Source organism: Macrotis lagotis, chromosome 1 (genome assembly GCF_037893015.1).
Source record: "Macrotis lagotis isolate mMagLag1 chromosome 1, bilby.v1.9.chrom.fasta, whole genome shotgun sequence".
Taxonomy (NCBI): Eukaryota; Metazoa; Chordata; class Mammalia; order Peramelemorphia; family Peramelidae; genus Macrotis; species Macrotis lagotis.
The window spans coordinates 113,530,167-113,556,032 of record NC_133658.1 but is presented as its reverse complement, the minus strand read 5'-3'; the positions used below and the strand labels follow the sequence as shown (position 1 = coordinate 113,556,032).

Genomic DNA, 25,866 nt, shown 5'->3' with positions numbered 1-25,866 from the left:
TGTGCATTCTGAATATTGTGAATTACCAGTATTCTCTTAGGAAAGCAGGGATGATGCTTTTAAAAAGGTCAGACACAGAAACAAGCTAAAGCACAAATAAAGTCTATCTTAAAATTTCATTTTTCCCTCAAGATAATTTTTAAAGTAGGTGAAAACCTACTTTATTATTTTATTAAAATATAATATATATATATATATATATATATAATTAAGCTAAATTAAAAAATTAATGTGTCAAATACACATTTGGTTTGTGCATGTGGGTCATGAATTATAACCAACTGGTTGAGTCAAATCCTTTTCCTACTATTCCATATGATTAAGTTATGGCAGTTTTTCATTATTCCTGCCTTTCTTGGGTATCATATGTCTCATGTGATACTGGAACTCCCAAAGCAATTTGTACTTTTTTGCACTTATCTAAATCTATTTTATAATAACATCATTTTCATGCATATCTGATATTTCATTTTAGATTGTAAGCTTCTTGAAAGCAGACTATTTTATTTATCTCTGTGTTCTTTAGAGTCTAATGCAAAGATAGTTTGGAATGCTGAATTTGGAGTCAAGAATACCTGGTTTGGAAAACTGCCTCTGACACTTAACTTGCTGTGGGATACTGGGAGTCATTTAAATTCTCTAAGTCTTATCTATAAAATGAGAATAATAATACTTCACCATCCCTCCCTTTCCTACTTCATAGTTTTGAGGCTCAGTGAGAATGCATTTATATAGCTCTTTCAAATTGTAAAATGCCATATCAATGGCATTAATAAGTTTACTGAATGAGTAATACCACTTTTTTTTTTGCTTTTCAAAAATAATGATTATTTTTGACATTGGTGACAGCTGAGATAAAGAGAAGTCAAATAAATAAATGTGTGCTTGGTCAGTATATATGGCCAAACCTGACATCTGGGGCCTTTGGGAGGATTTTGTAATTTTGCTGTCAAGTTGAACAGATTAGTATCCATAATGCTAATTAAAGAATGACAATGGCTACAATAAAAATAAAATTTACCTCCCAATAGCTTGGAATATGATAATAGAATAAGCTGGAGTAGTAACCCAAGCTTTCAAAATAAGTCTTTCCTGATCAAAATTGTTTGACTTTTTAACATGTGAAATATGTCAACTAGCCAAAGGGTCACAATAAGAAATATAACTACTTCCCAAAGTACATGGCTCTTTAAGCAGACACCCAAAGCCAGAATTAATTATGACTATCATCTACAGCAATTTACTATTATTTTAAGGCAAATATAAAGTCCTCTAAAGCCTTCTCATAAACTTTACTTCCATTTTTTTTGTTTTAAATATTCTAGCATTATGAAATTATATACAGAATTTTAGGGATGAAATTAATTAGAGTTTATTTGAAAGATGACAAAAATATGGCCAAGATCAGGGTTCTTAACTTGGTCTCAATAAACTTTTTCTAATGTTTTCATAGAAATATTTTCTTTTTATAATTATGTATTTTCTTTTATATATTTAAAAACATCATTCTGAAGAGTTCACAGGCTTTACCAGGCTACTAAACAGCTGTATGACAAATGAAAAAAAAGCTCAAGAAACCTTGGGTTAAAATTAAGTGACATGCTCAATAATGATGATGAGGTTGAAGATGATAGTTAGCATTTATACTGTGATTTATGGTTTGCCAAACACTTTGCATATATTATCTTATTAGTGGCTGAACCAGGACAAGGGTCTAGGCTTCCAGGCTCCTAGTCCAGAGCTCTTTGTACTATATCATGATACAATTAAAAATTATTTGCTATTTCTATGTATTACATTACTCTGCATGAGCCAGTATCCATGCTATTTGTCCTTCTGAAGCACAATTTAAGTCATGCTGATACCCAAGAAAGGCGGGAATAATGAAAAACTGCCATAACTTAATGCTCCAAAGAACTACACCAATGTTTTAATGGCAATATTCAAATCAGCTTAGCGAAATGATATAAATGGGATGAAACACAGTAATGGAAGGGGTGGAGTAGCTGGGATAATTAGGCCTTGAAATCATATTCCCACATCCTCTTATCTAGTTGCCTTTAATGACTAAGGTTGGGGACAGTCTATAGACAATACTTGCCTTTGCAAGGGAGATTATACTTTTGGCTTCTACCAAGAATCAAATGGATTTTTATTGTTGGGACAGAATCTTTATAAAAATACACACAAAATATTATGATTTCACTCTTGTTTCTAAAGCTTTCTATATTATTATTCAGTAACAACTATTAAGAAGGAATAACATATTGAACTTACATTGCACCTTGCTTCCAAAGAGGAGTCAAAGGAACCATAATTTAATATAATTTTTCTTAAAATATTTTTACATATCAATACATAAGCATAAAAAAGTTTACTGACACCAAGTTAAGAACCTTGATCTTGGCCTCAGTTTTCTCATCTTTCAAATAATCTCTAATTAATATCATCTCTAAAATTCTGTATATAATTTGATAATGCTAGAATATTTATAATATATCTATTTATGTATAGTGAAATGAAGTAGTGAAATGTAAATCATTTATCTAACAAAAACAATAATTTGTTGCCTCATTTCTTTTTTAAAGACATTCCCTACCAAAAAAGATGAACAAAACCTACATCCCTTCAAAATATGGAAAGATCAAATTAGAAAATATTCAGAGAAAAAAAATAAGCAAGTCATGTGCACACACTTCCTCCACAACCACTTCTTTCAGTGACTTCTCTTACTTCTGCGCTTTGAATGTGTGCTTTGATGTGAATCACATCACCATGTGATCACCTGGAAAAACAATGATTGCCTCATTCATAGGGATCCAATAAACAGACTTACGCTGGTCACAAAGTCCAGTTCAATGCAATATGTTGTTTGGTCTGTGCTCAAAGCCTTTCTGCTTTATCATGATCTACCAAAGGCTTTCCTTTCCTGACATGTGTCTCAAGAAGCCATGGTCTTCATCTCTCTGCCATGATCAGATGCTGCCATAGGAGGTATTATAGGTATTTCTACATTCTTTTCCCTAATATAAATTAATTTTTTTTTAATTAAAATTTTGTTCCTTCTGGCATCTATTTCCAGTTTGCACACTTTAAGTATCATCAATACTCAAGTTAAAGGAACTTCTAGCAACTGTTTCCAATGCATATCAACTTTTAAAGTCAACAAATTCAGTCACTTTTATTTTACAGTAGAGGAAAAATGAATTCCAGCTTAGCCAATATCTTCTAACGAATTAATGTCACAGCTGTCACTGCAACCTAGATTTTCTGGGTCTCACTCCAATATCCTTTCCTTTACAGGCTGCAGGTTGATCATTAAGCTCCTTCTGAGATGTCATAAACCACTCAAACAGTTTGGAAATAGTTAAAGTAAATATTCCTACACATGTTTTCATGATGATCACACTTTTCATGTTACCATTGGCCTATTTGGTGTTGCCTAGCAGAAGGAACATAATTTGAGGATTTTCTGGAAGAAATATTCAAAAAAGTATTTCAAAAAGAAAAAAAATAGTTATAGTGGAAAATGGCATGATACTTCTAATATTGCCTAGAAACTGTTTCTCTCTCTCTCCATTTCCCACCTTTTTGGCATTGGAAAAAAAAAGCAACTCTACTAAAGAACTTAAAACCCTGGGTTTGAGTATGCACATAATTCAGTTTTTACTCTATTGAAGACACTATACTTTCTTAGTGCCTGTGCCAAAAGGCCCTGTTACAGAAAATATAATATTTATAATGAAGTATTCATGATACTTTGGGTTTAAGGACAAATCCATAGCTAATTCTCCACTTTGAAAATTTGTTAGAGACTAGTATTTATTGATTTACCTTTGCTATTTTAGTAATTATTCCTAGAAGAAGTAATAATTGTTTCAATTTTAGGAAATATATGTGACCTCCTATTTTCCATACTTTTCTGTATTTGGTGACAGAGGAGATTAAAAAATAATAAGACACATGATGATCATAGTCCAATAGAAGGTTGTGAAACATATGAAAATAAATGTAATGCACATTAATGCGATATGTGAAAAAGAGCCTTAGACCACTTCTAAGGAGAGACCTTCGTGGGCAAGGGGGATGAAGGAAGGAGTCAGGCATAGTTTCATAAAAGAGGTCATATTCTATCTGGACCTTCAAAAAAAGGAGAAATGAGAGAGAGCAGGGGCTTTCCAGGCCTCTGTGAGCAGTGGAATAGAAGAATGAGAACACTGTATGCAGCGCGACTTCCTTTAAGAATTAACACAAACTCGCCTTTCTGCAAGAGAACTTTTTCACCCACCCCAATTAATAGTATCTTCTTCTTTCAGAGTATCTTTCTTCTTCCTTTATCTTCTAAGAATCTCTTTATACATATACTATTTCCCCCCTAGAATCAAAACTGCTTTAGGGAAGGAACTCTTTTCTTTTTTTCTTTATTTCATATTAAACTCAGTGCCAGACACATGAAAATCACTTAATAAATACTTATTGACTGATTGATTGAAAAGTGAATTATTCATTTTGACTGAAATATAGAATATGCATAAAGCAATTACATGAAATAAAACTGGAAAAACTATATTTTATTGGATATTAAATACAGAGTAGGGGAATTTTTCTGTGAGAAAAGATCCTTAGATCCTTAAGAGTTTTTGTTGTTTTCCCAGGTAAAATTGCACCTTAATTTTTTTATGATGAGATTGTCTTCTTCCTCCCCCTTAATCTCCTTTCCTCAACCCCATCCCCAACCATAATACCTAGGAGGACTTTGTATATAGTAGGAGTTCATTACTTTGACTGGTGGGGTTAACCTCAGATAGAGGGCAGGCTGCTCTGAATCTAATGGGTCCAATAACTAACAAACAAAGAAAATATTCTGGTACTTATTCACCTCAATAGATAATTAATAAGCATGTATTATAAGCAATTCACTATGATGGTTTCTATCATGAAAGACTTTACATTCTCTTGGGAGAGGTTGCTGTAATATATGCAGAAATAAATATAATAAAGAATAAAGTAAAGAAGGAGAGAGCTGTAACAGCTGGAAAGATCAAGACATATGTGTAATTATAGAGCACATATTTTATATATATGTACATAAACATATATTGTATATCCTGAAAACTAAGGGGAAAATACATATATGAATATAGATATATGTATGATGAATCAAGTGACATATGTGTAATGCACATGGACATAACACAAATGCATTGCATGTGTGTATGCCATGCAGGACAAACATTATATATATATATATATATATATATATATGTACATGTATTTATCATATATATATATATATATATATATATATATATATATATATTCCTCTTGAGTTTAGGATCAAGGCAAACAAAGGAATGTCAGATTCAATCCAACAGTAAATATTTCTTGACCACCTACTATGTGGATCCCCAGCATTTAGAGAAAAATGAAACCCAGATTGCAATGATGCTATTATTCCTTTAGTAGTTCAAAGGTATCTCTCCTAAAAACCTGTGGGAGAAGGCGGCAACATCCTAGCTCTTACTTTGGAAAAAGAAAGTAGTTATGAAAACTAAACAGTTATGAACCAATTGAATGCTACCAGTGCTCTTAATGTTTCCAAAAGTCCATTCTGATAACTAAATCTAGGTAATTGTGAATTTTCTTGAAGAATTTCATGACTAGTTCATATTATTCCTCCAAGACAGAAGGAGAAGAAGAAGGGAAGGGAAAGGGAATTAGAATTTATATAGATTCCACCATGGTACTATACTTAACACTTTAGAAATATTAACTCATTTGATCCTCACAACAACCCTGTGAGATGGGTGCTATTGTAAAGCTCATTTTTTAGTTGAGGAAACTGAGTCGAATATTAAGTGACTTCCTCAGAGTCAAGATTGAATTTGAATTTGAACAGAGATACTATAAAGACCTCAAGAAGGACAATATGAAGATGATGATATTGACCCGCTATCAATATGATACTAGAAATTTTTTTTCTGATAGTGGACAGATAAATTTTCTGGAGGGAGAGATGGTTTGACTTACTACTAATCTTAGAGACAGGAAGACCGAAATTTGTCCTATATATAAGATACTAATTATGGGACTCAGGGATAGTCAATTAACCTCTCTAAATCTCTGTTTACTTATCTCTAAAGTGGAGTTAACAAAATACATACCTCATGGGATTTTTGTGAGGGTCAGATAAAATGATATATGTAAAATGGTTTGTAAGCATTTAATTTTATATATATATATACATATATATATGTAATATATATGTATATATGAAATGCATTTCCAAAATCTTAGTACAGTTTTAAGATTTAATTGCTTAAGTAGATTTAATAGTTAAAAACCTTACTATGATTTCTGGCTCATGCTGTATGTTATCTTTATCTTGTTCTCATCTTCTTTGATGTAGTCTAGATAGAAATAGTTCTGTAGTAAACTGTCATTCTGTTATTATTTTTAATGCATAATGTTCTGTGGGCTATTGCACAAGTGAATAAAATAACTGCTTTTGATAGCAGAAGAAAAGATTTAGCTTCTGTGAATTCACTCAGTATGTCTCTAGTAGCAGATGAGACCACAAGGATTCTATATACCTTCTCCTATTCTGCATAGAATTTTCATCTCTTCTAGGTCTCCAAATTTACAAAGATTCTATTTAAGGGATTGAATTTTTGGTATAATGATGTCTTTTTAAAATGTTGTTCTTTTGTTTTAATGGATCAATATTATGTCTGGGTGATTGTGAGCAACAATTCTGCCTGTGATAATTATTTAATTCCAATTGAGGTTATTGGTTGAGCCTGTATTTGTAGTATAGAGATTTTTCATCTCTCAGTCCATGAAAAATAGCAAGCTTTTGATGCATCATTCTAGCTACCAGGTTTTGTCATGCTAAGTATTCAATAGATGTCAATTTTTGTAGCTTGTTGTGATATGTCACATAATTTCTGTGATTTCTTTTCATATTTTATAAGTCACTACATTCAGGTATGTTAAGGATAACTTTTGCCTTTGATAACGATGATGATAGCAGCAGTGATGGTGGTGGTGATAATGATGGTTATGGAAGTGATGCTTCTGTCCATATTATCTTCTTTTTATGTTTATGTTCAAGCTAAGATGTTAACTAGACTATTTGGGAAGTGAATTCATGGTTTTGGACTCAGAATCATGGTTTAAACAATAGATATCTAGGCAAAATATAAGCAAACTATGTTTCAACACTAAGAAACTTGCACCATTTGAAGGTTCTAATGGGGTGCAATAAATATTTCTCTCTCATGACAGTCCTCTAATTTTATACATGAAAAATATAAGGCCCAGAGGCATTAAGTGACCTAAGAGACTAAACTCATAAGTGACTGAAGTTGTCTTTCTGACTTGAAGTCCAAATCTCTGTCTATAAACTTTTTTAATATACCACTCTGCCTATATACGTTTTATCAGATGTTGTAGCATAGTGGTAAGTTCTGAATTAGGAATTAGTTAAGAGATTTGGGTTCTAATCCTTGCTTAGTGACTGAATGTTCCAGAATCTAAAACAGTAGCTTCCTCACCAAATCACAGATTGTTGCCTCACTAGAAACTTTATTAATATTACAATATTTTGACTTCAACTGGTATTTTCCAATTTTCTGATTTCAAGAAGCCTGTTGTACAGAATTAATCATTATAAATATATATATATATATGAGCTTACATAGTAGTGTTATGTGGGACAGTGAATATGACATGGTGGATTGGATTTATGAGATGTTTAAGTCATTCTATGTAGAGATCTGACAAACTTCAGAGATTCAATACTATCCATTTATTCTTTGTACCCTTGAATTAAACAAGAAGCCTTTAGGATGGTTTTAGATAGATCATGTAAGCAACCAGTCCTGAGAAGGCTTATCAGGTGCTGTTTTGATGCTGATAGGTAAGCATATACATACACACACACACACACACACACACAAACACACAAACAAACATATATGGAAAAAACTCTTTCTCTGTACTGAATTCTAATTCCAGAGCCAAGGAAAAGGAGAAGAGAATTTCCCCATTCCCCAGATACCAAGATCTAAAGTGAAATGTTTAGACCACATTTGATCTCTGCCTCGTTGTTCCCCTAGCCAATCCATCAACCAGAAACAAAGCTGTCAGCCAGACTAGGCAGCAGTGCCTTTGGTTTGCAGACCTTTTAAACTTATTCCCTGGTTGACTGACATCAAGCCAGCTAGTGAAAGCCCCACACTTGAGTGGAGCTATCTGTCAGGGCTTTGGAGTAATAGGTGAGCATGCTCAGTGAAGACCTCCTGAGTCCATCCTGGGGTCAAGCAATCCAATGATGGTCAACTTAGAAAAAAACTTTGAGATACTGTTCAGTTTATAATACTTAATTATACATTCTATGCCTACCAGACAAGAAATATCTTTCTTTTCTTCTCTCTACCCCCAAATGTAATTAGCCCCTGTGGCTGTTTTGCCCAAGAAATCTATATAACTCAAAGAGGCTGTCAGTTGTCAATAGGACCTGGTGCTGTATTGAGCCTTTCCAACATTAAACTAACACTGTAAAATCCCTGGGATGATTTTCCATAAATCTAATACATGAGTTCTTTTTATTGAGAAGTAATATCGGAAATTAAACCTTATAAGTATCCAGAAGCAATTATAAAATGAGGAGATTATGGTGGCAATATTGTAAATGGAAACTCACTTAAATGTCAAAGTACTTGCAGTAAAAAGCAGCAATAATGATGCTAAACACAATACATTGAGTTTTTGAATATTAATACCTTTATTTTTTTTCTATTAGGCACAATGAGGTTCAAACAACTATCACCAAACTGATTGGGAAAATAATAATATCATTACCATTATCTGCTGGTGAGAGTACTAATGGTTCTGTCATTCTGTCCTTCAGGCAGATCACTTATGAACTGAGCTGAATTCCAACATAAATCCCTAGAGGTAAAATGACAGGACATTATAAGGCTCAGAGCTCAGACTATAATTGTAGACCTGCATGCTAATAAGCCCAACTTTTAAAGATATCAGTCATAACAAGAATGGTAATAAGCAGCAAATTAATTTTTTTAACCAGCATGGCATTCTCTTAACCATAAATTCTTACCAGGATTGATACATTTTGTTTTTCTTAGCTGGTTGTCAAACCCAACATACTTTCCTCTCTATAAATTGTTGAATTCAATAAGTATGGATGACTTGGCTTCAAACCAATTCTGAATGTTCCATGTTTGCATGGAAGCCATTACATGTGGGCTATTTTCTCTAGGGTACAAATTCTTAATTCTTTTTTGTGCTATGGGTACTTTCTCCAAGTGTATAACTAAGTAGACAATTTTTGGCGATTGCTTTGATTGAAATTCCATCATCCTGAGCCAATCAATGATGAAATTATGATGTTCACTGGTTAAATTGGTCCTCGGATCATAGACCTGTTGTCTGTCCATACTTGCCTCTATAAGAGACATAAAGAACAAAAAAGAAGTAAATGATATGTCCCATGTTCTTAAAGAAATGAAAGTCTAGTTGAGATGACTTAAAATTTATGCATATAAAACAATTAGAATAAGATGGAAGGTAGTTAAGACTCAAACTATTGCTCCTTAGCACTAAGCACAGAGAGCAAAGATGCTGTGAACTCTATCCTTTGCGATTTAGTGTCAAACCAACGTATAACTTTCCTTGCTAAAACACCCAAACACGGGAAGACATCTCTGTGGAATAGTTTAGGTACACAGTCATAGAATGTTAGAGCTTGAAAAGAACTTAGAGTGGGATGGGATTAAAGACTTTTCAGATAGTAGGTACTTCTGTTCCAGAAGCCCATTTTTATCATTATTCTTCACATACTTTTCCTTCATAACAGGCCCCTAGACCTTAGAGATCATCTAGTCCAATAATTTCATTTTACTGCTAAAAACAATACGTCCAAAGATGTAAAGGAACAACCAATATTCCAATGATACCAAATGTCAGCACCCCTATTCAAACACAGATCTTCACATTTTAAATTTATATCTTTGTGCTTCCTTCCCTAGGTGGAGAATACTATAACTGTAAATCAAAAAGAGGCTACTTTTGATTATGTAAATGAATCAAAATAACACCCTCAGTTTTGTTTTTGCCATTTTGTTTTACTTTGATCTTAATTCAGTGACTTCATAATGACTCACAAGTTGTCATTGTGAAAATGAGAACAGAGAGAGAGGGCATCTATAGTAGAAAAAGAAATGGAAGAGGCACAATCTTCTTTAGATCTCTTCGCCCTCATGTGTAAAATATGGGATTTAGATTAGATGATATGAAAAGTCCTTCTTTAAATCTATATGGTTTTAGCCATAGTACTTATTATTTCTCATTAGATCACATTCAAATTGGATGAAGAAAAGTTTTAGGGTAGAGAAAGCAAAAAATTTCAATTTGGCATAAAGACTTCATAAAATATTTTTAAATGAGATAAATCTCATTCTTTTGGTGTGGCAGCATAATTCATTTTCTGCTATGAGGCCTGATACCAAGGGCATTTCTGGACAGTAAGGAGAGGCAGGGGAGTAATGGAGCCTGAGGCAAAGCCTAAGGCTGTATTTTTCATAAGTGGGTGCATATGCTTATAGTGCTTTGTGGGAGACTTTATTGCCATGATCAACAGACCTTATAGGTACATTTTAAAGTGAATTTTTAAATGGAGAATTTGGTTTGCATAAGAACAGCCTTTCCATTGCCTTAAAATATTGAATATTAACTAACCCAGAAGCTCAAAAGGAACTTACAGATTACTGTATCATTAGGTATCCACACCCATCACATCAAAATATGCAAATGAAATGCTTTTTCATAAACTCCCTTATTTATCTACACAAGAGTTAACAAATCTCATTTACCACCTACTTAATAGAGCAAAACCAGAGAGAAACAGGTTTTCATTTACTTTTATATATATTTTAGGAGTTAGTTTGGGAATAATTAAAGCAGGTGATAGGAAATAGTTCCAGTTCTATCCACTCTTGTTGTCATGGAGAAACTTTCATTATCACTTGCATCACTGCTTCCAGGGACAGTGGCTAAAAGCAGGTACAGGTAGGTATAGTCATTTAAGTTCCTGGAACAGGAAAAGCTGTCTGAATTAAGAAAGGAGAGAAAATGCATGACTGGAACAACTTTGTGAAATAGATGAAATCACCACCACTCCTTTCTCTGAACTTCCCTCTTTTTGGACAAATTAATATTTGTACTTTTTGTCTCAAAAAGTCTTTGAAGGGATCAAATGAGATAAAGTACTTAAAATATCTTATAAACACCAAAACAGTATTCAGATATAATTACTTTTGTTTCACATTTCCCTATCCCTCTGTCAGATGATCTATATTTTCTTGTGTGCCCTTGTAGTTAAACAGAAAAATTTTATGATAAATTCATTCATTACTGGCTGGATTGTTACATCTGTGTCTTTCCAATGCTTCAAACTCAATGTGACTGAAACTATACATGTCTTTCTTAAAAAAAAGATCTGTCTTCTCTTCCCATACATGATATTGATTGGTTGTTACTATTCTTCCAATTACCCAGACTAGAAGCCTCAGGTCATCTTTAACTCTTCCCTTTCCCTGACTTCCTATATATATAATTAATATGTTTTCCATCATCACCACCACTCTAATTCAGGTTTTCTAACACAGAACAAGTAGATAGTAGATTCACTAATAAATTCTTGTTCAATGAGTAATGAATAAATGACCCCCTCACCTGGATTCTTGCCATATTTTTTTATTGATTTTCTTTCTACTCTCTGTCATTCATTCTAGGCCGGAGGTGGGAAACTCCATTCCTACAAAGCTCCTCAGTTTGGTCCAGAATAGATTAAAATGTAATTTGAAATATTTAACAAAACACATAAAAATATAGCTAGGAAATGTTAATTTGTGGTTTTCTAAGTCAATATGTGGCCTAAAGGCATTTGTTTGTATTTTGAGTTTAACATCACTGCCATCTGTTTTCAGTAGATTAATAATCTTAAAGACCTTAATAATTAAACATCAGAACTGAAAAGAATTTTGGGTATAATCAAATCCCAATACTGTATAGTTGAGGAAACTGAGCTTTTCAGAAACAAAGTGATTTGCCCATAGATGTACCAGAAGTAAGTGGCAACACTAAGATTCAAAGAGACAGAGAAAGTGACTGAGCCCAGGTCTCTGCTTTCCTAGTCCATGCTCTACATGTAGTGCCTCATCATGTCACCCCATTGCTCAAAGACTTACAGCTGCTCTCCATTGTTCACCAGATCTTAATTGCTTAGATTGTTTTTCAGGACTATGTACAGAATGATTTCAAACCAATTTTTCATGTTATCTTCCAGTATTTCCCTTCACAATCACCTGATTTTTCAACACAACTAAATTTTTACCATTTCTCAATTATGTTTTCCTTATCTCCTGATTCCCCCTCCTTGCCCCATCCTTCCCAGATCTTGCTCATTTTTTCTTTCAGTCTCGATAACCTGCTCAACAGTTTTCCTTATCAAAATCCTACCTATCCTTTAAGGCTAGCCCAAACAAAAATATACCACTTATCCTATGAAGACTTCATTCTCTATTTAGAAAGATGTCTATAGAAATCTGAATTAACAATTAAATCATCTAGAAACCTTGACTAATATCTATTTGATTAGAAATTATCTTATAGTAAATAATTAGCTTGTAAAATTTGCAAATGGAATATAAACTTTGACTGTATTGCATTTGTGTTTCATATCTAGTATTTTGCTTTGAATATAGAAGACACTTGGAAAATACTTGTGGAACTGAATAACCTGGAAAATTTGGAAAAAACAGTATTTGATTAGAAATTATCTTATAATATGAAATTATCTTAAAATAAGTAATTATCTTATAATTTTTTTTCAAAAGAATGTCAGTTTTTCAACTGTTTTGCTTTTGTATCTCATATCTACTATTTTGTTTAGAACATAGAAAACACTTGTAAAATACTTGTGGAACTGAATTATCTGGAAAATTTGGAGAAAATAATATCAAAGGAGGAAAGTAAAACAACTAAAATTAAAATACATATCTCTGGAGTTTAATATTACAATGAATGACTCTAAGGTTATTCCCTCTTTAGGCATTTTAGGTATAATTATATATATATATATATATATATATATATATATATATATATATATATTCTCTCATTAGAATGTGACCTTGAGGTTACACTATATGAGTTTTTTCTTTGTATTCCCAGTACTTAGCACAGTGTATGGTACCCTTTAAGTAACTACAAGATTTTTTAATTGATTAATTGACTTTCTTATTAGTGAATTACCTGATCCCATTATACAATGGCTCACACAGGTGTTCTTTTGTTCTTTATTCCTTGAATTGAGAGGCTAATCTGATCTCTGAGGAATAATTTTGGTACCTTGAAAAAGAAAAATTTTTGGAGTATGGACAGACCTTACAGAGGCATTTTTACTTTAGTGTTCTTGTTCATTATCCCTCCATTTGAAGAATAAAGACTCATTCTAATATGCAACATTCTGAATTGATGATAAGAAGAACTAGTTTCTAGCTATTCCACCACTACTAAACCAAACCAAAGATTCTACTTATTCTTCAAGAATAACTAGGATATAAGACAGAATGCGAACAGATTAAGGTTCTAGGGCTAGAAGGCTAGACAGATATAGAAGGTCCATAGAAAACAGGAAAAGGAGGGAAAGAGGCCTTGAGTAGTCACTTAAACTATCAGTCTTCAATTAATAAGAGGTTTGGGGCTAGATGCTATCTCAATTATCTTACATATTAAGCATACTATTTCTCAATGATTAATGTATTTGAAAAAGAATGGCTTACTTTAACAACTAGAAATACAAAATGGAAAAATATATGTATAATAAAAATTCCTGCCTTTTTTCAATTATCTGTATAGTAGGCATTTGATGAAGAATTTCTAATAATGACAAACACATCTTAGTTGTATACTTGTGTATTGGAGAAGGGCATTGTCTTTCTCTGTTTATATGGGAAATAGATTATGGATAATAGAAATATGATAACCTTGCGTCACATTTTTTTCCCTTTGTCCAAATCTGTGATTTCGTCATTGTGGAAAATATGTGTTGTGAAAAAACTCCTTCTACCAATAGAGGTGGATGTTTTAATTTTAGAGATTTTCCTGGGAAAGTAAGCAGCTAATTGATTTACTCTGGGGAAATATATAGAATGTGTCACAAGCAGAACTTGGAACTAAGTCTTCCTCACTTCAAAGTCAGAATTCTATCAGCTATGCCATGGCTGCCTTTCTAATATAATTTATATTGAATTTAAAAGTGAAGGACTATATGCCTATAAATCAATGTTACTATGGGAGGGTGTCTAGGAAATCTCTTGAGTTTAATATTCTGAATGAGACAACTAAAGTAATTTCATGTTTGTCTACTCTTATTTGAGAGCAAATCTGGTGAAACTGTGGGAAAGTAAGACCTCTAGGTTGCCTAAAGAGGGACAAACGATCCAGGTTGAAAATAGAGAAGGTAGAAGCTTCTCTGCTGATCAGTAGTAGAGCTGGCCAATGAGGGGAAATTATTGCATCTCTCACTTGGATAAGATAAGGAGACCAGTCTTTAACCATATAAAAAAAATGAAAACCTGATGAAAGGATTAAAAAAGAAAAAAGTATTCATTAAAGGTTCATAGAACTTAGAGCTGAAAGGGTACTTAGCAATCATACGGTCTAACCCCTCATTTTACAGATGATACCCAGAGGGGTTAAGTGGTTTGTCCAAATAGTAAAGTAGCAGAACTGGGATTTCAGCCCAGATTCTTTGATTCCAAATTCAGTAATATTTGCACTACATACTAGCTGCTAGTTGGTCTTTGACAACACTATAATAAAGAAATCCACAAAACATGTCTTCTAGAATACAGCATTTTCTAAGATGAAATTATATTCTGTAGTTTAAACTGGGCACTTTTAATATGGTATTTTAAAAAAATTATATAACTCTTATTCAAATGAGAAAAGTAGTTGATGTGCATTCAGATTAGCTACTTTTAATAATGCTTTTTTAATCTATAATAGCTATTACTGACTCAGTAGTACAGTGACAATTTGCAAAGCCCCATTGACTTCAATGAAAGGGCAAAGAAAATGGTTCAAGTTGTCTGAGAGGCTAATATGAGGAAGCTTGAAAGAGAAAGTATTTTCTCCACTTTGACTGGGAGAAGAAAGAGCATAAAGAAAAATCCTAGTATGCTGCCCACCCTGTATCTGCAGAGGTGCCCCCACCTCTTGGACATATAAACTAAACATAAAGGGAAAGCGAATCAAAATTCCTACTTAATACACAAGAATAACTGGTCTATAAAACAAAATGGGAGGAAGTAAAGGCTCTAGGAAAACAGAGAGGTACAGCTAGAAGACTTGAGTCCATAGTCGACAGGAAAAGAAGGGCAACAGGTCAGAGGTTAGTTTTCCTTGCAGAGTTTGATTTGTTTTGTTGTTGTTGTTTGACCAATGAATGAAAGATTCTGTATATTTAAGATGTTGCTTGATCTTGAAGAAGAGGCATTTTGAAAAATTCACAAAATTCAATTTTGCCTTGCTCTCCTTTTTCCCTATTATATCTTATATATCATATATATTTTATTCATATTATACTTGTTGTGTAAATGTTTTAGAATAGCCCAATGTCTTTTATATAGAAAACAGGCACTTAGAGAATGTGTATTGACTTCAGCAAAATATTTATTGAATAAGTTTAGGAAAAATTGGAGAAACAGCAATAACTATTCATTATGAAATGTAATTGTAGCCCAGGGGCTCTTAACCTGAGGTCCAGGGACCTTCATGGGTTACATGGATTGTTAAAAGGGAGACTTTGGATGAGTGAACTCATATCTTTCTTTTTCACTACCTTCTAATTGAAGTTAGCATTGCCCTTAATAATTAATATTATTCTGAGAAAATACTCAAAGGTTTTACCAAACTGTCTTTGACAGAAAGAAAAATGAAGAATCTCCATTCTTGTCAAGTGTGTAAGGAATAAGACAAATAATAAAGGGCAAGGCTAGTATGTTTTTGATAATATTTAGCCAATTTTTCCATGATTTCCCATTCTAGAGTTTTTGTAGTTTTTAGAGTAGGTGAGAGGGAAAGAGCACTGAGAGAGGGAAAATTTAAAACTGACCAGTGATGTAATATACTAAATAATGTTCAAATTTGCTTAAGGAAGGTTATGTGACCTTGCTCAGAAATCCCTTAGGATCATAGATTCAGGACCTGAAGGCATTATAGAAGTCATCAAAGCCAAATCACTCATCAAACATATGAGTATGAGTGATCTGCTAACATCTTCACAATATTGTAGGAAAGTCTACATCCTTACTTGATTTCTAAGAGAAATTACTGAAGCAATAGAAAATGAAGACTGAAGAACATCAGGTTTCAGTTTAAGGTAAATCATTAAAGATCATGAATTTGCTATAAAAAAAATTCAATCCTTAAGGACACTTGACAAACTTTTAAAAATGACTTGTTTTTCTTAAGATAAGTTTCAGAATGGACTTTAAATATCTTGGCATCTGCTTTTGTTGTGTATTTCCTTGGCAACATTCTGGTCCAATTTGCACAGCAATATAATTTGGATAGTGATATCAACTTAGGTATTAGAAAACCTCACAACCTATGGAAATTAAGTTCTTGTAAATGAAAACTAAAACTATTCACCTTGCTCCTCACCTAGGACAAAGGGAAGCACCAGATGAAACTGAAAAGCACAAAAATGTAAAAGGGACAAAAAGAAATTGTTCTTTCTCTTTTTAAAACATAGCCTATAATCAACCTATGGGTTTCATTGCTGGAGGAAATCACAGAGGCAAATAATGTCACCAGGATTCCAAAAGGAAAAAAAAAGGAAGGAGGGAATTATACATTTATATGAACAAGAATAACATTTTCAGGCATCTTAGTGAGGTCAAAAAGTATTACTTTAAAAAAAAACTATCCTCATGCTTCAGGGCATAAAGCAATCTCCTGCAGAGCCCATAGAAGAATTCTTCACCCCTAGCTGTAGAACCAAGTAATGATCTGTGGCCCTGTATGTGTATATAGACAGGTTGCCCAGTTGTCAGCTGATGTGTTCATGAGTTATTGGGATGGAAACCACAGCTTCTTGCTTTCTGAAGCTGAGTCTTTCTCATTCTGAAGTCAGCTCTGAAAACTAAGCTCTGTGGTGCAGACACCTTAACAAGGTAAACCCCTTATCAGTATGAGACTCAAATGAATCATCCTGAAAAGCATATAGGATAGAACTTTATGATTTCTTCATCCAGATTTTAAGAGGTAAATCAAATCAGTCTTTGCCCTTCTTCAAATTGTCTTCCTTCCCTCTTTCCTCCCTTCCTTCCTCCCCTCCTTCTTCCTTCCTTCCTCCCTTCACTCCTTTCTCCCTTCCTCCACTCCCTCCTTCCTTCCTTACTTCCTTCTCTCCTTCCTTCCTTCCCTCCTTCCTCCCTTCCTCCCTTTCCTTTTTCTCCAATTATATTTGCCTGAATTCTTGCAAATGTTATTCTAGCCCAGGGACTCGTATTCTGGGATCCAGAGTGCTCTGTGGGTTACTTGGATTGATTAAAGGGAAACTTTGGATGAGAGAAAACACAACTTTCTTTTTCACTTCCCTACCCCAATCCATTTTCCACTAAGATGCCAAACTGACCTTCCTAAAGATCCTTCCTAAAATCTGCTCTCCTCTCCCCAAACTCTAGTAGATCCTTTGCTTTAAGAATTAGGTATAAAATTCTCTGACTTTTAAAACTCTTGAAAGCCTAGGCTCTTGCTAGCTCTCTATTCTTCTTATGCTTAACTCTTGACATTAGGTTTCTTTGCTGTTCCACTCACATCACACTAATTTTTGAACTTTATCCACTTTCATTGGCTATGCCCCAAAGGCTTGAATGCTTTTCTTGATCTTTGCCTCCTAGCTCGAACTCTTAGCTAAAATTTTATTTTTAAGAAGGTTTTTTAGTAACCCTTAATGAAAATACCTTCCTTCTGGTTTTCACTTTGTTGAATGCATAGCTATTTGTATTTTGGGATTCCCATTAGAATATGAGCTCCAGGAGTACAGGGACATATCAATGTATTTATTATTTATTTATTTTTCCTTTCTTTGCACCTTCGATGTTTAACTCAGTGTAGCTCTTATTAAACCTTAACAAATCCTTGACTGAATGACATGTTAGTACATTGCTTTCTGTTCTTTTTAAGGGGAAAACAAACAAGCAAATCATAGTCATTTCTTTTAGTTTGAATCTTTCAAATAAATATAAATATAAGAATTAATATGGTACTACAGATCCTGGAAATTCATTGCCAGCATCCCTGGGCTCTGATGAAAGGATTATATTAGATGATACTGTTGGGAGACTAACATTTGATTTTGTCTATTTCCCCCCCACCCCCACCCGCTGTGGCTCATCAAGGGATTGACTATCTAGTTTGCAGAGCTACATTTTTTAAAAACTAACCCAACTAGCAAAATGTATACATGTGGACAGATATTCTTTTTTTGTTAAATTCTGTCTTCCATCTGGAAAGAGCAAACACAATTCAAAAAAAAGTAAACCTGTTTGTAGGAGAAGTTCCACAAAATTAATAAAGGGGAAAAATGCCTCTAAGGAGAGCAAAATCATGGTTAATGAGTTTTGTCTTTTTTTTTTCCCAGAGCTAATATTTGTGGAGTGCCACTCCTGAGCAAACAGACTGTCCTTTGCCAGCTCAAATATACTATATTGTACTTAATTATCTGAGTTTCCCATTTTGCATAATAACAATCAAACACTCAAGCATTAATCTGTTGCTTGTGATATAAATGGACCCTGCTGAGATAACAATTCTCCCAGTTATTTGGGGGTGGATAAAGGAGATCAGTCATTTGAGGCAAAGGGGCAACCCCTGAAACATGGAAACATTTAAAAAAGAAAGATTTAAAAATAAGACTACTTCTTTTTTATGGGTAACTGTCTGCAACCTCTTTTAAAGAAATTAATATAGTATTGATACTTATCCATGTGGTCACCTTTTCCACCTTGAGTGGATCATGTAACCCATCATGTGATTGATGTCTCTTTTTTGACTTCTCAGTCTGAAAAAGGAGAAGGGCAAGTCATAAGTGACTTTCTATAGCTTCATTATTTAAAACTGGATTAGTGATGAGAGACCAGTAGCCATAAAAGCTATAATTTGTGTCAGGAGATGGCAATAGGCAATCTTAATACCCAAGTCCTCTGGTGGCTGTCTTCCCCTACTCTAATTAGGGGGAAAATAGCTGCCATTTATATAAGGTTGCTGGTCACTGCTGCTTACCCAGAATATTTTGTATTTTTCATTCTAAATCTACAGAGGATCAATGATCTAGAATTGAAAGGGACTTCAGAGTTTATCTAGTCTGACCTCTTCTTAGAAATGAGGGAACTATTGTATTTGGTGGTTAAATGACTTGCTTCAGATCATATAGGTAGTAAGTGTCAAAGTAGGATTTAAACTATGTCCTTTGACTCCAGAACCACTCTTCTTTTGATTTTTTTTTATTTTAGGCTTTTGCAAGGCAATAGGGTTAAGTAGCTTGCCCAAGGCCACACAGCTATGTAATTATTAAGTGTCTGAGGCCAGATTTGAACTCAGGTACTCCTGACTCCAGGGACAGTGCTCCATCCACTGTCCCACCTAGCCACTTCAAAGTGTGATTTTCTACATACAAAGAAGAAAAGAAAAAAGGGCTTATATTAACTATAGATTTCCATTATGTGCAATTTCTTCTTTTAAAAAATATGATAAAGTCATCATGATTCTTTCAAAGTTGATTTGTTTGTGTTTCTCTTATAAACAGAAGGCATTATAGAAGTCATCAAAGCCAAATTACTCATCAAACATATGAGTACAAGTGATCTGCTGACATTTTCACAATATTGTAGGAAAGTCTACATCCTTACTTGGTTTCTCAGAGAAATTACTGAAGCAATAGAAAATGAAGACTGAAGAAAATCAGATTTCAGTTTAAGGCAAATCATTAAAGAACATGAATTTACTATAAAAAAATTCAGTCCTCAAGGAAACTTGACAAACTTTTAAGAATGACTTGCTTTTCTTAACATAAGTTTCAGAAAGGACTTTAAATATCTTGGCATCTGCTTTTGTTGTGTATTTCCTTGGTAATATTCTGGTCCAATTTGCATAGCAATATAATTTGGACAGTGATATCAATTTAGGTATTAGAAAACCTCAGAACCTATGGAAATTAGGTTCTTGTAAATGAAAACTAAAACTATTCACCTTGCTTATAGTCCTTATCTTCATTTAACAATAGTTTGATAAATCACTTTTCAAATTTTAGCAATACTATTAATATAGCTCCTCTCCCCTCCATAAATTACTCCTCTAAAGAGAGAAAAATGCCATTTTTGGGCAAATGATTACAGTTAAGCAAAATAAATCCACAGGTTTCATGTCTCAAAACAAATGCTCTATTTGTCCCATCCTCTAACTTTATTCCGTTATTCCACTATTAGGAAGTGGATAGTGTGCAAAGGTGCACTGGTAAATATTTAACAATCAGCTTGCTAGAAAAGAAAACATGGATTGTTTTTGTGGACTTCCAGGGTGGAGTCCAGATGGCAGTGTGAAGCTAGCAAGCTCCTGGAGCTTTTCCCTACACAGAGTTAAATGAAACCTCTTCACAGATATTAAAGTTATAGATTCCACCAAAAAAAATACAAGATCCAAAGAAATTTTCAATGGTAGACATCATGGAGGATCTTCAGTGAAGGTCTGTCTCTTTGACAGGGGCGAAGGGGAAACAAAGCCCAATTAAGGCAGGATAATGGGAAAGCCAATAGGAGGCTTTTAGCCACAATATAGTCCAGGTCTAGGTCCCAAAAGTTTGACAACAGCATAGGTCCTGGCAGCTAGATAGCAAGCCAGCTTGGAGGATTCCAACCCCAAATAAAGTCTTTGAACACTGGCGTAAAAGACATGACTGGGTTGGGAACAAACCACTGCATAGGCAGAACCTGGACATAAAGGAGGAATCTGCAAAGGCTATGCCATACTTCATAGGCAACATCTTGGCCAGCAACAAGCCAGGGATTAGACTCCCAGCCCCAGCATAAAAAGCTTGGATCTATACTCCCTATACCCCCACAACAATAAAGATAAGCAAAAAAACTAAAAGAGTGTTCACTATAGAAAGCTGCTATGCAAATAATGATGATAAAATTGCTACCTCAGAAGAAGAAAGCAGTGAAAAATTACCTACAAGGGTAATCTCAAAAGAGTCTGTGAATTGAACTCAAATACAAAACCTCATAGAACATAAAAAGAATTTAAAAACCAAAGTAAAGAGAAAGAAGAAAAATGGGAAAAGAGAAATGAAAGTCATGCAGGAAAATTGACCAAAGGAATCAAATCCTGTAAAAGTAAAAATAACCAAATGGAAAAGGAATGAAACTCAGCAAAGAGCAAAATTAACCAACTAGAAAAGTAAACACAGCTAATTGAAGAAAGCAAACTCCTAAAAATTAGAATTGGACAAATAGAAATGTTGAATCTATAAGACTTACAAGATTCCATCAAACAAAGCAAAAAAGGCTGAAAAATTGAAAAAAATGTAACAGACTTTTTAGGAAAAACAACCTGGAAAATAGATCTAGGATAGTCCACCAGAAAACCTAGTTCAAAATAAGAACCTGGAAAACATATTGCAGGAAATTGTCAGGGAAAACTTTCCCAAACTTCTAGAGCAAGAAGGCAAAATAGTCATTTAAAGAATATACAGAAATTTTGCAGTAAGAAACCTTAAGATAAATACTCCAAGGGCTATCATAGCCAAATTCCAGAATAGTCAAATAACGGAGAAAATACTGCAAACAGCAAAAAAGAAGCAACTTAAATACAAAGGAAACAATCAGATTTACAGAGGACTTATCAGCTTCAACATTGAAGGACCAGAGGACCTGGAATACCATATATTGGAGGGCAAAGGATTTTGGATTACAACCAAGAGTTTGCTACTCTGCATAATTCAGCATATTTTGTAAGGGGAAAAAGATGGATGCTCAATGAAATAGAGGACTTCCAAAATTTCCTGATAAAAAGACCAGCACTGAACAGAGAGTTTAATCTCCAAATACAAGAGTCAAGAGATTAAAAAAAAAAGTAAACAAGAAGTGGAAAAATTAAAAAAAAAGTTAATTAAGACATAAAACTATATACAACCCTATAAGGGAAGATATAACATTTGTAACTCTTAAAAATTGTATTTCTCTTAGCATAGTTAAAGGGTTATATATAATTGAAAGAGATTGGATTTAGAGGATATGGATATGGTTGGTTCTTGTCTTTCCAATAAAAAAGAGTACATCACTATGTTTGAGATAAAAAAACTCAGATGAAAAGTTGGGGTGTTTACTCTAAATGTATGTGTCTCAGTTCTGTTTGACCTAATTTAATCCTGTCTTATTCATAAAACTTAACACTTTCTCTGATAAGTACATCCTGTGCTGGCTGGTCCAGAATTAGTGTCTCCTATACCTTACAATCAAGTGTAAAGTTCCTAAGAGAAACCTTTAGAGTGTCTCAGTACTTAGAGCACTTAGAAACTCTAAAATTAATTAAATCAGAAGTGACTTTAGAGACAGAGGGTGGGAATCTTCTTAGAAGGATGAGGCTAAATTCATACTTCAGTTAGCAAGGGTTTAAATCCATGGCTGAGGAATTAAAGGGTGTAGTGAGGGAGAGAGTATGTTTGGGGTGGAGTACAAATACTTCATGAAATAATTTGGCTTTGCATGATAGATACTTTGGCTCATGAGGATTGTATGTCCCTGGAAGGTAACTAAAAGGTGAATAAGGTATAGAATGACTAGAGCTGATGTGATTCATGACTCTTGTCTCTAATGAGACAATAAAGGGGAGGATACTTGGTGATTTACAGACCATCCTGTGTATCAAACAAGCAATCAATTAATTTGTGATTGTACTTTGACAGTAATTTGCACTTCTCAAGCAATCTAGAAATTAATCAATTTTTGATTGATAGCACTTTGATTGATAGAATTTTTATTGATAAATAACATCATAAATAAATATGATAGATGAATAAATAACAGGTGCAGAGGCCCAAAGAATTAATATATTAGAGCGAAAGAAGGGAAGGTGTGAACACTGAGTAATTGATATTCAATAGATTTGGCCCAGAGAAGGAATAAGATACATTTCTACATGTATTAAAATTTTTCCTACTCTACATGGAAGTCAGGGAGGGAGGGAAAGAAAAGGAAAGAAGCAACTGATAAAAGGGAAGGTGAAGCTATAAGTGAAAATAAACTGAAAGTTAAAATTTAAAAGAAACATTAAAACTAGTAGGAGTAAAACTTTAGTGAGGAGGAATAAGAAGAAAAAATATATAAATGGGGGAAAATAGCATGGAGGGAAATACAGAATTAGTAACAATAACTGTAAATGAGAATGTGATGAACTCTCCCATAAAATGAGAATGAATAGCAGAATGGATTAAAAACCAGAATCCTACTATGTGTTGTTTACAAAATACATTTAAAGCAGAGAGATTGGGTAAAGGTAAAAGCCTGGAACAAAATATGTTTATTATATTATATTATATTATATTATATTATATTATATTATATTATATTATATTATATTATATTTACTTCAGCTGAAATAAAAAAATCAGAGATAGTGTTCCTGATCTCAGATAAAGCAAAAGCAAAAATAATTAAAAGGAATAAAGAAATTGCATCTTCTTAAAAAGCACCAATGGCAATGAAGCTATATCATTATTAATCATGTATGCACCTTATGATCCAAATTCCTAGATGAAAAGCTGAGTAAATTACAAGGAGATATAGAGAGCAAAACTTTAACATTAGGGGACCTCAACCTCCCTCTCTCAGAACTTGATTTATCTAACCACAAAATAAAGAAGAAAGAAGTTGAGTTGAAAAAAATCTTAGAAAACTTAGATATGATAGAACTCTGGACAAAACCTAATGGGTATAGAAAAAAATATACTTTTTCTCTGCAATACATGGCACCTATACCAAAATTGACCATGTACTAGGGCATTAAAAACCTTATAATAAAAAATAAATAAAAAACCCTATAATCAAATTAAGAAAAGTAGAAATAATAAATGCATATTTTTCAGATCATGATGCAATAAAAATTAGATCTAATAAAGGGTCATGGAAAGATAAACCAAAAGTTAATTGGAAACTAAATAATTTATTTTAAAGAATGAGTGGATCAAACAATAAATCATAGAAATAATCAACTATTACATTCAAGAAAATGATAACAAAATCATACCAAAATTTATGGGATGCAGCCAAGTCAGTTTTAGTGGAGATTTTACATATTTAAATGCTTATATAAATAAAAAAGAGAAAGAGGAGATCAATGAACTTGGTATGCAACTAAAAAAGCTAGAAAAAGAATAAATTAAAGATCTCCAATTAAATACTAATTTAGAAATTCTGAAAATCAAAGGAGAGTTTAATAAAACTGTAAGCAAGAAAACCATTGACCTAATAAATAAAACTAGAGCTGAATTCATGATAAAAACAGTAAAATAGATGAACCTTTGGTTAAAATTTTCAAGTCCTTTCTGGACTCCTTTATTTTTCCCCCAGGCGAATATTGAAGGGGTGGGAGAGTTTTTCCTTATACACCAAGGTCTCTGTTTATTTACCATAATACAAGTGCTTAAATATCCTCCCCAGTTCCTAACCGACTCCCACACCCATGGCACTTAGTAAAATAGCATTCTGATGCTCAAGGGCACCAGGTGATGAAGATTTACAGTATCCCCCCACACACACACACACAACAGTCCCTAACATAAAATGATTAAAAAAATAATAAAAAATGAGGATAACCAAATTACCAGTATCAAAAATGAAAAGGATGAATTAATAACCAATGAGGAAGATATTTAAAAGATAATTCAGGGGCAACTATGTGGTGCAGTGGATAGAGCACCAGTCCTGGAATCAGGAGGACCTGAGTTCAAATCTGCTTTCAGACACATAATAATTACCTAGCTGTGTGACTGTAGGGAAGTTACTTAACACCATTGCCTTGCAAAAACTAAAAAAGAAAAAAAAAGAAAAGATAATTCAGAGCTATTTTGCCGAACTATATGCCAATAAATTTGATAATCTAAGTGAAATGGATGAATATTTACAAAAGTATAAACTTCCCAGATTAACAGAAGAGGAAATAAAATACTTAAATAGCCCTATTTCAGAAAAAAAATTGAAGAAGCCATTAATAAGCTCCCTAAAAAAGTCTCCAGGTCTAGATGGTTTTACAAGTGAATTCTACAAGACATTTAAGGAACAATTAATTTCTATTTATAAAAACTATTTATAAAATAGGAGAAGAAGGAATTCTATCAAATTGTTTTTATGACACCAATATGGTGTTGATACCTAACCCAGAAAGAATCAAATCAAAGAAAATTATAGATTAATATCCTTAATGAACATTGATGCAAAATCTTAAATAAAACTTTAGCAAAGACATTACAGCAAGTTATTACTGGGATAATACACCATTATCAGTTAGGGTTTATATCAGGTAGTTAGAGATGGGTCAATATTACAAAAACATTCAAAATAATTGAACATATCAATAACAAAAACAATAGAATCGTATGATTATCTCAATAGATTCTGGAAAAGCTTTTAATAAAATACAACATCCATTCCTATTAAAAACCACTAGAAAGTATAGGAATAGAGTTTTCCTTAAAATACTAAGCAGTATCTA

The 25,866-nt window shown here is 33.2% G+C and overlaps 1 long non-coding RNA gene across 2 annotated transcripts in view; it reads left to right on the top strand.

Moving 5' to 3' along the window:
• Nucleotides 1–2,906: 2,906 nt before the first annotated feature.
• The window catches only part of LOC141514032 (uncharacterized), a 118,897-nt gene continuing 95,937 nt past the window's right edge, over nucleotides 2,907–25,866 (top strand). Inside the window, exon 1 of one of the 2 annotated variants that reach the window (XR_012475926.1) lies at nucleotides 2,907–2,994. This is a non-coding gene — a long non-coding RNA (uncharacterized LOC141514032). Of the gene's footprint in view, nucleotides 2,995–17,179; nucleotides 17,271–25,866 lie in introns of those variants that run through there. The other variant, XR_012475927.1, reaches the window with a different exon arrangement.